This window comes from Protopterus annectens, chromosome 6.part1, assembly GCF_019279795.1.
Source record: "Protopterus annectens isolate FY-2018-M chromosome 6.part1, PAN1.0, whole genome shotgun sequence".
NCBI classification, from domain to species: domain Eukaryota; kingdom Metazoa; phylum Chordata; order Ceratodontiformes; family Protopteridae; genus Protopterus; species Protopterus annectens.
The window spans coordinates 235,167,726-235,180,632 of NC_056738.1; positions in this window are offsets into that span (position 1 = coordinate 235,167,726).

The window sequence follows — 12,907 nt, forward strand, 5'->3', positions numbered from 1 at the left end:
ATTTTTTCCTTACTAAAACATCTAGCTGGTGTTCTTGGCCTTTAACACCAGCACCATTTTACCATGACCCTGAGCACTCACGGCACCAAACATTTTCAAATTATTCGATTTAAATTGAGCAGATCGCTATACATTATACAGTGTTACATACCACTAACTTTGGAGCTATTTGAAATTGTTTGCTGTTACAGAAAGCATGCAAAAATGGCATTTGGCTTTAAAGTCTAACAAAGAGTAGAAGAAAAATGTTTTCAAGCATCTGAGTTTCAAAGATCAAGAAGCCAGACAAACCAGCAATATCAATATATTTTGCATTAAGTAATCTTAAAGTGGGTTTCTGCTTTAAACAAAACAGCAAAACAGTAAACAAATTCCCTTTATCAAACTGCATTTCCTTTAAACCATAAATAAAGGCTTGTCACAGCAATTCTCACATATAAATAACTCTTAATAACATCTGAATCAAAGAAACTTTACAAAACAAAACACACCTACAGTTTAATGAATATGTTGACCAGTGCATACCTCTCAACAGCCCAGATTTTCACAGAATGTCCAGAATTGTTGCCCCATATTTTGGTATGTTCTTACCTTAATAAATGTGTGCTTTTTTCCTGGCAAATCTTTGAGAATTCATGTCATGACATAATGACAGATGTTTCAGACTGCATATCCTTTAGAAAATGTATGCTAATAATAATAATATTTTGGGCAAATTTGACTTTGAACAGACTTCTTGGGCTAAGAGGCTGCGAGGTATGAACGGTAGGCAAAATGAATATCCGAAAGAATAACCAGGGCATTTTGCAAGATGACCCATTGACATTTTCAATGCCACACAATTTTAAGGGAAAACTGAAGGCATTAAATTAGACCAGATCATCAGATCATCAGATGTGCATGAGCGGCCGACAGACCAAATTTAACTCGCTGCGCTACACTTCCAGCATAATACAATTAGTTTTAATGTCCATAAATACTGGGCAATGCGTTAGTGCTAGCTGTACAAAGCGCAATCAATAAAAGCGCTTCAAGTGTTTGCATTCGCAAATGTCAGTACTGAAAACGTCCGCTCTTCTTAAAAGATACACTTTCACAAACTTTACAACTGTAGAGTTCCTTCATATGTTTATATGAAACGGATCGCTTTTGACATATGCACCTTACATGCAATAAAATGCCACACGGACAGCACAATGAACGCTGCCCGTCAGCGAAGATCCTTTAAAGGATAAACCTGTCTGGCAACCAACAATCGCTGTAATCGGTTCTGTTTTATAGTATGCACGGACAAACATGTTGTTTCCTTATGAGTTGGAAGTAACCGGCAATTCTTCCAACTCATAAGGAAACAACATGTTTGTCCGTGCATACCATAAAACAGAACCGATTATAGCGATTGTGATAAAGGTCATCAGTAAAAAAGAGACAGCGACACAGAACAGATTACTCACCTACCTTCCGTTCTTAATATTGCCACACAAGTAAATGTCATTAGTTTTTGCGGTTCGATTGCCTTTGCCCCTTCTGTTTAGCTAAAAACAAATCAACACATAAACAGAGAAAATTTGAATAAAAATAAAATAATTCACCAGCGAAAATATGATGTACCTACTCTATGAAGATTACAAGATACCACAAGGAGGTAAATGCAGGAAAGTGGTAAATTGAACAGCAGCGACCTGGGAACACAAAGTTTAAGCAGAGTTGAGATTAGGATGCAAAACACCATTGCAACCTAAGATATACAGGATGTCTCCGGCTATATGATACTGTGGGTGGGATTTGGGATGACGCTGTGAAATGGGTGTTGTTGTTTTTTTTATTTAGAGTGGACCCGAATTTTAAACTCTGGCATTGTCCCTTTAACATATCAGAGTAAATGTGAACTTCAATCTAAAAGGAACAATTTAACTGCAATTTCCTTTCTTCAAATTATCCTTCCCCCATTGTAGCCAAGGCTCAAGGTCCATTATTTTTTTTCTTTTTCTTAAGGTTCAATCTTCAATGTATTGAGAGGACAGCTTGACCCTTTTCTGGGGAAAAAAGACAGCATGTACAAATAATGCTATGCCATATAACCCATCACTACATTAGCAGAACTTGCAATTTTTCCCCATAGTTGTATCACATAACAGTATATAAAAAAATCTTCACTGAGCAAGAAAAACTGCCAGTTAAACAAAACTGCAAAAGCTGGAAAAGAAAGGCTGATCACTCATTCTGGGAGAAAAAAATTACGGACATTGCATCCCCTCCAAAATAATACCAGACACTCATGTGACATTTTTTTTTAATTTTTTTTTTAATAAAGGAAAATAATCTTTTAGTAAGGGATCTAATTCCCTTGCAATTAAATGAAAATTAAAATCGGGCAGTTTTGCAGTATGTTTCACTTATGAAGTGAGTTGAAAAACTGTGGCTCTGCCAAGGGGACCACATGAGAGATCTGTCCACTTTTGGCTGGGTTAAAATAAAGGAACTATAGCACTCTTCACTCGTAAACACAACTTCTGTTATTCTGTTGAAGCCCTCTAATCTACAGCTTCACCCAGCAGTCTAAGTAGTTTTGAGTAAAACATTTGATGAGGGTCAGATCCTCTGCTAACCTTCTGTAATTCTGCCGATCATCTAATGAAACATAACACATTCCTGTACAGTTTTATTCTAAAAATGCATTTTCTTTTCATTGGCAGACTTTACAACAATGCTTTAAAACAGTGATCCATCCCTTGTTAAATAAAAATGACTCAGAATAAGTATATTTCTATCCATCTCAGTAGCCATTTAGTACCATTTTTTAAATATACACCGTAGACTCCACAAATGTGGGCAAAAATGTAGATAGCTTACTAAACATAGAAATGACTTCATAACAGGTCATTCATTCATGTAAGCCTGGTCTTACTGCATTATGCTTTCTGTATCACATGCAGAAAGGTTTAACAGTGGATGTTCTACCGATACATTTGTCAAACTGCTGAGAGTTGCTTTAATATTCTTATCCTGGAAAATTGTGCAAATGAAGCTTCCTTACAAACTTAAATTACTTTAACCACAGGCATGCTGATTCAAAAAGCTGGAATAAAATGAAGCCCTTTGGTTAGTAGGGATGTTACTCCACTGCCTTCTGGATGAGTGTCTGAAATTTCTTTCCCTCTTCATTTCATCTTCTTTTCTTTCAGCTGCTCCCATTAGGGGTAGCCACAGCAGATAATCTGATTCCATTTCTTACTGTCCTCTGCATCTTGCTCTGTCACATCAATCACTTGCATGTTCTCTCCCACTGCAGCCATAAACCTTATTATAGGCCTTCTTCTTTTCCCCTTACCTGGCAGTCCATCCTTCGCCTAATACACCCAGTATCCCTACTCACGATATGCCCAAACCCTCTTCTTTTTTATGTTTATTCATGTATTGCTTAAAGGAAAACCACCACCTGGATCATTCTAAAGAACTTGAGGGCTCCAGTGTTTATTGTTGCTTCACTGTAAATATTCCCTCTCCTGAGGGCACTGAAGTGAAGGAGGGCATTTCTGATATTCACTCACATCCTATGACTGATGACATCTTTTACCTAGGCAGTTCCTGTTGCCAAGGACATTATTTTGCAGTTCTTGACATTTTTGTAATTTTCTGTTCAAATTCATTACCAGAAAGAGATGTCATTTCATTTTCTCTTTTTATGTTCACCTAGCATGGATTTGAAAAACTTTTATTTCATTATCCCCTCCATATGGTATTACATACTTGCTGATTTGATAATTTGTTTTAATATATAAAAGCCTGCAGCAAATACTGCACTATCCCCTCATGTCATGTTTTTCTATTAAACTGAACCATTTTATAGAGATGTTTGCTCCCACAATCTTTATAAGTCACTTTCATATTCAGGAAAGTGAAATAGGGAGTCTCTAAGAACTTGAAATTCCCTATGTATAACATTTCATTCTTTATATTGTATGAAATCACTTTTATCATAAAAAAAATCCAATACTTTCTCGCCAAGCATACAATATTTCCTGCACAAATCTACAACATCTTCAGGGACAGAAGTCACACTATTGGACAAGTTGTTGAATATTTTATCAGTCCTGATTTTATAAGCTGTCAAAACTAAATCTAAACCACTCATTTCTGCTTTATTCATTATGCTTTTGTTTTGGACAATGAAAAAACTTACTTCACAACTATGTCCTTTTGAAAAAAATATTTATAAAAATACACTAGACAGGAAATTTTAAAGACTCAAAAGCTGTCAGCTTGTTCAATATCACAAATTTCTTTTAGTGCCATTATTTTCAATAGAATTTCTTCAACTAGCATTCCAATTACAATGTCTTCTAAGAATCTGGAGAAAATCCAAATGTGGATAATCTATAACAGAACAACTTAAACTCTAATTAAGTTTTTATTTCTTGAATGTCACATGAAGCATTTGTGTTATTTGGTCTTGACTCAAATTTATGTTAAATAAATATATATTTTTTAGACTGTTTCTTCCAACAAATGGGCAAACTGGCCATACATGTTGGGCAGGTCCCTACCATATCTAATTTATTGATGGTTATCTGGGTAAGAGATAGACTATAGTGCAGATTCAATAAAGCCTACATGGTCCACAAAGACTGTGTGCACATCGTGAAAACGATGCACACATTAGTGCATCATTTTGCATTCAGTAAGCAGCTCTACACACCACGTAGAGCTGTGCAAACATAGTAAACAGTGTGGCATGCTAATTACAACATAAGCAGTTGAACTGTATGCTAATCAACCAATTCAAAATGGAGAAGCTATTCAACAAGCTATAAAGCAATTGTGTGGACTCAGTGTAAGTTTCCCCTGTAAATTCCAAAACCTATTGGACTATAGCTATGGAAGATACTTTACATGGAAACAATGTTATAGGTTGCAGTTGCTTTTACACATATGTATGTGCAACAGGGAGAAGTCTATGCTGCTGCTGCAAATAGACCAGGCCAAGAAAGGTAGAAGGGTGTTTAGACCCCTGTTAACTTACCATGGTTTGCATGATGTGGAAATTGTAGAGTGGTACAGGGTGGATAGACACTCTACAGGATCTCTGCACCCTCTGTTGACCACAACTGACAGCAAGGACAAACAGAGAGGAATCAATATTTGGGGACAATAAGGTATGTGCATCACTTAGAATATTGGCTAAAGGAAGCTTTCAGAGGCCAACACGGCATATGCTGGGGATATCACAGGCATCAAGATCCAGGATCCAACATAAATTCCTGAATGCTATGCTATAACATCACTGATTACATACAAGTTTCCTTTGTACACCCACATAAATAGCAGAGTGACTACACAACTGCAAGAGCAAAACTCATGAAACCCAACTTTTGATGTGGAAACACAAATAGTACTTGGCTCCCCCACCCTAAAATCAACAGGAAAATGACAGTTTGTACAATCTAAGGAATACAACATAATTCACTTGTTATAAATGCTTTCCACACAATTTTCACAAAATGTGTAGACATTTACAACACAAAAGTCAATTGTATACGATTGCTAGGCACCTCTCACTGTGCCCAGCACTCCCCTGGTGGTGTCTATGGGCAACACCCTTGTCATTGACATTACAGTACTTTACATTGACATGGAATAAAATAGAAAAGACTGTAATAAGTAACCAGTTTTAACAATAACACTTGTAATGACAGTTAATAATGCTGTGTGTATCTGTGAAAGTCAATGAATGGCAAAAATGCCTATGCCAAGAGTGAAGTATAAAAAGTGCATACAGTTAACAGTTTAATTTCCTAATGCATATATTTAACAGTTTTATTTGTAACGTGAACAAATATAGTATGTACCTGAAAAATACAAGTGTACCTTAGCAACATCAGAAGCCTTCTGTGCAGGTAAATTTAAATAAATTTCAATCCTCTGTGCTCTACAAATAGACAAGTCCTCTCACCTTCAAGTTCCCTAGCTACATGGTTACCTTGCCGCTGAGCACAGTGAAGATACAAACGAGGTGTGAATTCATTAGAATTGCTGAATCCCAAACTTTTGGATTCCTGTAGCAGATGTAAGCATAGTGTTTGTTGCTAATGGATTGCAACTGTGAATGGTTAGTGGGAGGAAGAATGAAGACACAATTCAGACTCCCTACCTGCAGTTGGAGTGTCAGCCAAGATACACTTACAAAGTGTAGAAGCAATTGTAGCATGCTTGGAAATGGAAGGGAACAGCAGACATTTCTCATTTTCAGTGCATTAATACCTAAACTCTACAACCTTTAATGCAAAAAAAAAAATGCATTTTACTGTCATGTAATACTATCATACATTTTAAGGACAATGATACAAAATGACCCACAACTGCATGTGTGAGAGTACAGCACATAAAAGAGAAGAATAAACACAATATAAAGAGAAGACAGAGCTGCACTGGTACAAACAATACTCATAAAATGGTTGTGTGATCATTCATTGCAGTAAATATATAAGCAACACATGTACAAACCACTGAAAATCTACGTGTTATATGTCTTTATAATACTGTGGTGGAAATAGGACTTGCTTATATACACAATGATTTTCATTCCTGCTGCAAATCAGTTTCTGTGGCAAAGAGAGATAATACACCCTCACTGTGCTTTGTACGTTCAGTAGTCTGACAGTACAAATCCAAGTGTGTATGTTAAGATGTATTTTGTAATTTTTTAATCTAATATTAATATTTGCATGGCATGCAGCTTATCTCAAATATGGTGAAATGGACAAATGCATTAAAATTTAATGTTAACTTACTTGTATGATAAAGACTGCATAAATTACAACTGTGAATCAAGCATGGTATAGCACACTTTTATAAACACGATGAACTACACAGTATATAGTACCTGTAGATAATGCATGTGTAGCTCTGCTTATCACATTTGTGTGTCACTTCCAGTCTAATGACCTTCACAATAAGCAGACACGTTCAGTTTCAAAAAGGATACATTGTAGCCTCACTTTGCTTTACATCAGACTAACTTGCTAAATGGCGTTGTGAAATGGTTAGCAAGCTTTCACAACACCTACAGGTCCAGAACACCTGCAGGCAGGAGGCAAGACAGGAGGCAATTTCAAAATGGACACATTGTATTCTTTATGGTTTGCTACCATGCAAACCCTCGAAGGGGCGCTATGCAGCAGTCAGTACACATAATAATGAATATGAAAATATACAGCTGTTCCTTATTTGTTCCTTTGGTAGCAGGTGTAAGTTTAGGGCTGAATACAGGTGAGCCTGGGTTCTAATCCATCAAAGACAAAATTTTCATTCCTTTGTTCCATTTTACAAGTAACTTGAAAACAATAATTAAACAGAAATAACTACAGCAGATGCATAGGCCATACAAAGGATATCAGAGATATGTGTGAATTATAGCTCTGTAATTACATTTATTTTCTGAACTGTCATGACACACGCACACATATGTTTAAACACTCATTAATGTACATGTATAACTAATGAGCACATCTTGCAAACAAGGTCTCAGTTGCAGTGAGCACTCTGCACCCTTGTAAAAAATACACTTAGTTCAACCTTCCCTGTGGCCACTGGTACAAGTTAATGCTCACAATACAGGTGAGCCATGGTTCTAATCTAGCCCATTCCCAATTTTATTAATGCTTGTCCACTGAATTTTAAAAAAAGAAATAAAAAATGTAAACATAATTATAAATAAGTATGTATTTGCAGTGGAGCTCATATGAATTGTGTGTAACAGACGGTATACTGAATATTACATTTCTGTAATTGTAATGGTCTTCTCTGGCCTTGGATGGACTCGGACCTGAATGATACTTGTACATATGTGAATGTGTAAACTAGGACCTTGTCAGGTCGCACACACACAAGATTAACCACTCACTCTCTCATGTATATTTATATATAATTCTTGAGCATATCAAACAAGTACTTCTTCTCTGGTAAGGTTAAAAAAATTACCTATGTGGAAGAATATGTTTTGCCTGTAATGCAGAGGTCTGAATCCCACATTATTCAAATTAATTTTATCAGTGTGTAAAGCCACACAAAAAGTGTCAGGTCATAAAATTTATGCCCCCAATCTATTTAAAGTTGAATCAACTAACAGTTACAGCAGCAACCAGCCCATAAAACGAATACCAACTATAAGATTAACCTTTCTATTTCAAAAGCGGTTTTCCTGTTTGGCACTGTTGCTCTCCCCTTAACATTACGCAAACTTGGTTGGCATGGTGTTTTGGGTTTGTGCACTAGTAGTAAACATAACACAAATTGTCAGGAAAGCACTCTTAACTGTTGCTATTTTCCCTTAGTGGAAATATCTGGAGGTAGAAGGGAAGGTGCCCAATTTAAAGCTCAAAGATGGGGTTCTGAGGAATCCAGAGTCTTTATTGGACTCCTGGTAAAGCTCCACAGCCAAAGGCTCTTGCAGAGGGACTATACTGGCTCCCAGTACAAGTCTAGGGCATGGAATAGCCTGGCCAAGGCTGTCTCCAGTGCAACTGGCATTCCACGCACTGAAGAGCAGTGCAGGCACCACTTTAATGACCTCAAATGACAGGCATTACTGTGTGAATTATGGTTCTGTAATTACACATTTATTTTCTGAACTGTCATGTCACACACACACATTTAAAGACTCAACTCATTCATGTATATATATAACTAATGAGCACATCTGGCAAACAAGGTCTCAGTTGCAGTGAGCACTCTGCACCCCTGTAAAAAAAAAACACGTAGTTCAACCTTCAGGATACACTCAACCAGTAGCTGGCTGGGTTTAGGACTACGGACATCCCACAGTTGTGTAGAAATAAACAGAATTTAAACTAGACAGACAGCTGCATATCAGCAAGACTGGTATGCATAATGCTCTTATCTTGTTCTCTTCTTTTTATTCCACAACCAACTAGGGGATAATGGCAAACAGGGAAGCCTATGCTGAGCATTTAGAAAGACTGGTGGAAGCAAGGGGTATGTATGCAGCACAACATAACTATTATTTTATCTAAAGTTTTGCTCTTCTATACAGTAGTAGCAAATAAAGCACTGTAAAATCAAACATGCATGCTTCCGTCTGTAGCACAAGCCAACTGTAGGAGTCCATTCTAATACTGTATTCAGACATTGTGGGTTCAAATACCACAAGTAAATATATAGTATAATTATTTAAAATTCAACAGAAGTGGTATGAATGCCCTACTGTTAACTTAATCTGTAGTATTTGACCAAACACATGTGCATGCAACATATGCACACTGTAAGGATTACTTTCAGCAAGCAGTTATACATTGCAGTTTTTAAGAAGTATACTTAAATGTAAAACTATAAACAAGTTGTTTACATTGTAATAATTCATTGTAGGTCACATGTGATGGTTCCAATTATCTTTTTCTTTCCTCCCACATCAAAACCTTTTTTTTTTTAAATTTTTATATGTGTGGTCACAATGTTTTGATCTCATCAATTTCCTACAGCTCACAAAATGCTTTATAGCACAGGGAGGTAGGCCTACCACTGTGGCTCAGCCTGCTCCTGCTCCACTGACTCCTGTACTGACGCCTAGCATATCTGGGACCCAAACCTGGTAGTACTGCCTCTGCCACCCCTGCACTATGTGGGCCCTCAACATTAGGTAGCATTACCCCAGCAGCTGGTGCAGTGGTACCCTCTGGAGTAGTGGCACTGGTGAGAATTTTGTCACCTGCCAGAAGATGCCAGGCTTGGTGAGAAGGGTTGTGCACAGCATCACTGGTGCATGTATACTCTGAATTAAGAGGATTCCCTCTAGTATGGTACATAAATGAAGATATCAAGCACTTCAGTAGCCAGAGGAGTAAGGGGACAGTGATGACAGTTCTGCAAGTGAGGACTAGATTTTCACGGCCCTCATGTTTGATTGGCATGGGCATCTGATGTCCTCTCCCTAGTCCCAATCATAGTGTCCCCCCAAACTGTTGTGTTCATCACCGTCTCTGTGTCTAGTCTTGCTTTTGCTTGTCCTGTTTGTCTGCATCCGCTTCCTCATCAACCCTACTACCTACCTGACCTAGAAATACCTTAAGTCCCTTAGCCAACATTCTTCTATTGCTGAAGTAAAAAATAAAAATGAGCACCAATCCCACAAAATAAAATATCATCACATAAGTAGATCTCTACTTCACGTGTCTTCTTGACCCACTTAATTCATTCCAATTGGCTATACAACATGATTGCATTGTTGTTATCCCTCTTTGTTGAGGTGACAGTCCAAAGTAAGCTAATATTCTATACATATTTTCATTTTACACTGTTGAATAAGTGGATAGCTGTGGTTCTTTCCTACCTAACTCCTGCACATTCCTATATTGCTTTCCCTTAGTTCTTGTCCCTGCGTGCCCTTCATTTCACCATTTTCCTATTTACCCATCCTACAGGAGTGGAGGATGTTGTCAAATATGCATACACACACCATGAAGCAGAGTCCTTACATGAGCCTCATGAAGCCATCTACAGACCACTGCATGTGTGATTGCTAATGCTGTCATGGTGTGGTGCACTTGCCCCTTATGGAGAGTGGCATGATGCAATGCAATCCAACAAATATACACATACAGAAGATAGTCCTACTATATTCCATCATATAGATATAGGGATTTTTTTTATGGTATAATGATGGCTAGGATTTCATGTGATGTTGGCCGCTAGCCTAATAATGTCCTATGACCCCATGAACAGTTGATGTGTCAATGTTCATTTGCTACACTGAAGTGTGGATATACAGTATGGCTAAAAGAGGGTCTTCCAATCTGTGATGTGAGCTAATGTACTGATGGTCATTCCTACAACTGCAGTACATGCTCCTTCTACAACTGCTGTAGTAATATGGCCCCTGAGAACTGTTGACATGGTATGACAGACTTTTATATATATTTCTGCTGTATTAGGACATGTGTTGTAGTGAAGATCAACCTGTTCATATTCCACCATCACAGTTACACTTGCAGTATGGCACAGGTGTGGATTTGTCTACATACTATCATTAAATGTTCTGCGAGACATCAATATTCATAAATCTTGATTACGAGGCAAGTCTTGTCTCATACACATGTTGTTACGCTGTGATATACATAACCAATTTTATCATGTTTTGATGCAATTGCAACCTTGTGGAATTCACTGTATGTGCAGCTGTGTTGCTATACCCAAGGATTACTGAGGAGAGTCAGTAACACCATTGTGGGACTATTAGCATTTGTGTCAGGATATGTGCTGTATAAGCCAAAAACAACTGATTGGTAATGTGTCCTGATATGACATCAGGCTGCTCAAGCACAGCTTGCCTATGAAACACATACAGACATATGTTGTGCATGTGATGTAAGTATGTAACATTGGTAATGTGTCCTGATATGACATCAGGCTGCTCAAGCACAGCTTGCCTATGAAACACATATAGACATATGTTGTGCATGTGATGTAAGTATGTAACATTGGTACAGTTGTATGACTGTGTGCATAGCAGCAGTGTGTGGATTGTGATGAATGGCCAAGGTTGTACTTGGAGGTCTTTTCACAAATCATTTTTCCAATACATATAAAATGTTAAGTAGAATACACAACTAAGCACAGATCTGTGTGTGAGTGCCACCAGACATACCCAACTGGAGGTAAAAGATAGCTGTCAGTTTGTCTCACACTTCACCCCCCTGTTGCTACCGGCCATCAGCCAAAGTATACATGCAGACATTACTCAATTTTTATTCTCGGGAGGGGAGCTAATGTGTGCACTCTCTACAGCTAATAACACAGAATCAATAGGTTCTGACAATATCACAGGTTGCCTATAGCATGACTTAAAACCTGACCTAACAGACATGGTTTGATCTGTATTTCAACACTGCCTGCAGACAGCCTATGTTCCTACAGAGGGGTGTACAGCAACATGCATCCTTCTGACTGGGGTAGGGGGCATCACTTGGTGCCGGGAGTTATAGTCCCATCTTGACTCTCCTCATCTGTGAGGTACGCCAAGGAGTCATCATGGACCTTCTCTAAAAGGGCACAGGTAATATTCTGACTGTGTACCAAACCCACATTTGATTTAAGGCTACATCATGTCTGTTACATCTGTTCACTGTGCTCAAGAAAGTTACCAAGGGCATGCATGATGACACTTTCATCCTGTGTAACTTGGCCTGGCCAAGGCATATGACAAGTCCACAGTGAAGTATTACAGAGAAAGTGCCTCAAGTGGCCATAAACACCTACATCACCAAGTGGGTAGACAACTGGATCACATACATGATAGACAAGTCCATTGCAGGGTGTGAAGTCACCTCTATCTTAAGAGTCCAGTAACCAGGTCGGTACTTCAGGCCTCTGTGCTAGGCTCGATCCTGTCCATTATTTAAGTCTCAGACATCATAACCAACTTGCATATCTTTTCTCTAAACAGCTTTGTGGAGGACTGCAAACTGTGGACAATCATTGAATCCAAGTGTGGTAATGGTATAATGCAGACAGTATCAACACACACACAAAAGATTGCTGCCACAGCAATGGGGACAAGGTAGATGAAGAAAAATCTTGGGGGGGGGGGGGTTACTTCCATTATAAAAGCAAATAAACAAGATAATTACAAAACAGACAGTACTCCCCTATGAGCAGACCAAGTGGTATGCGACCTGTGTACTCAGGTAAATGGTATGCAGAACATCCACCAGCATGTACCCACAGTGATGACCACTCTCTTGTATGTAGCAAAACTCCTGAGGGTGTGCAGGACATCCACATCAAGGGGTTTTATAGTTCCATTGTTCTCAGCCCTAATCACATCAATAATTGAGTACAATGTACCCTTTCACATGTACCTCCCAACACATCTTCCAGGGATGAGTTACTGAAG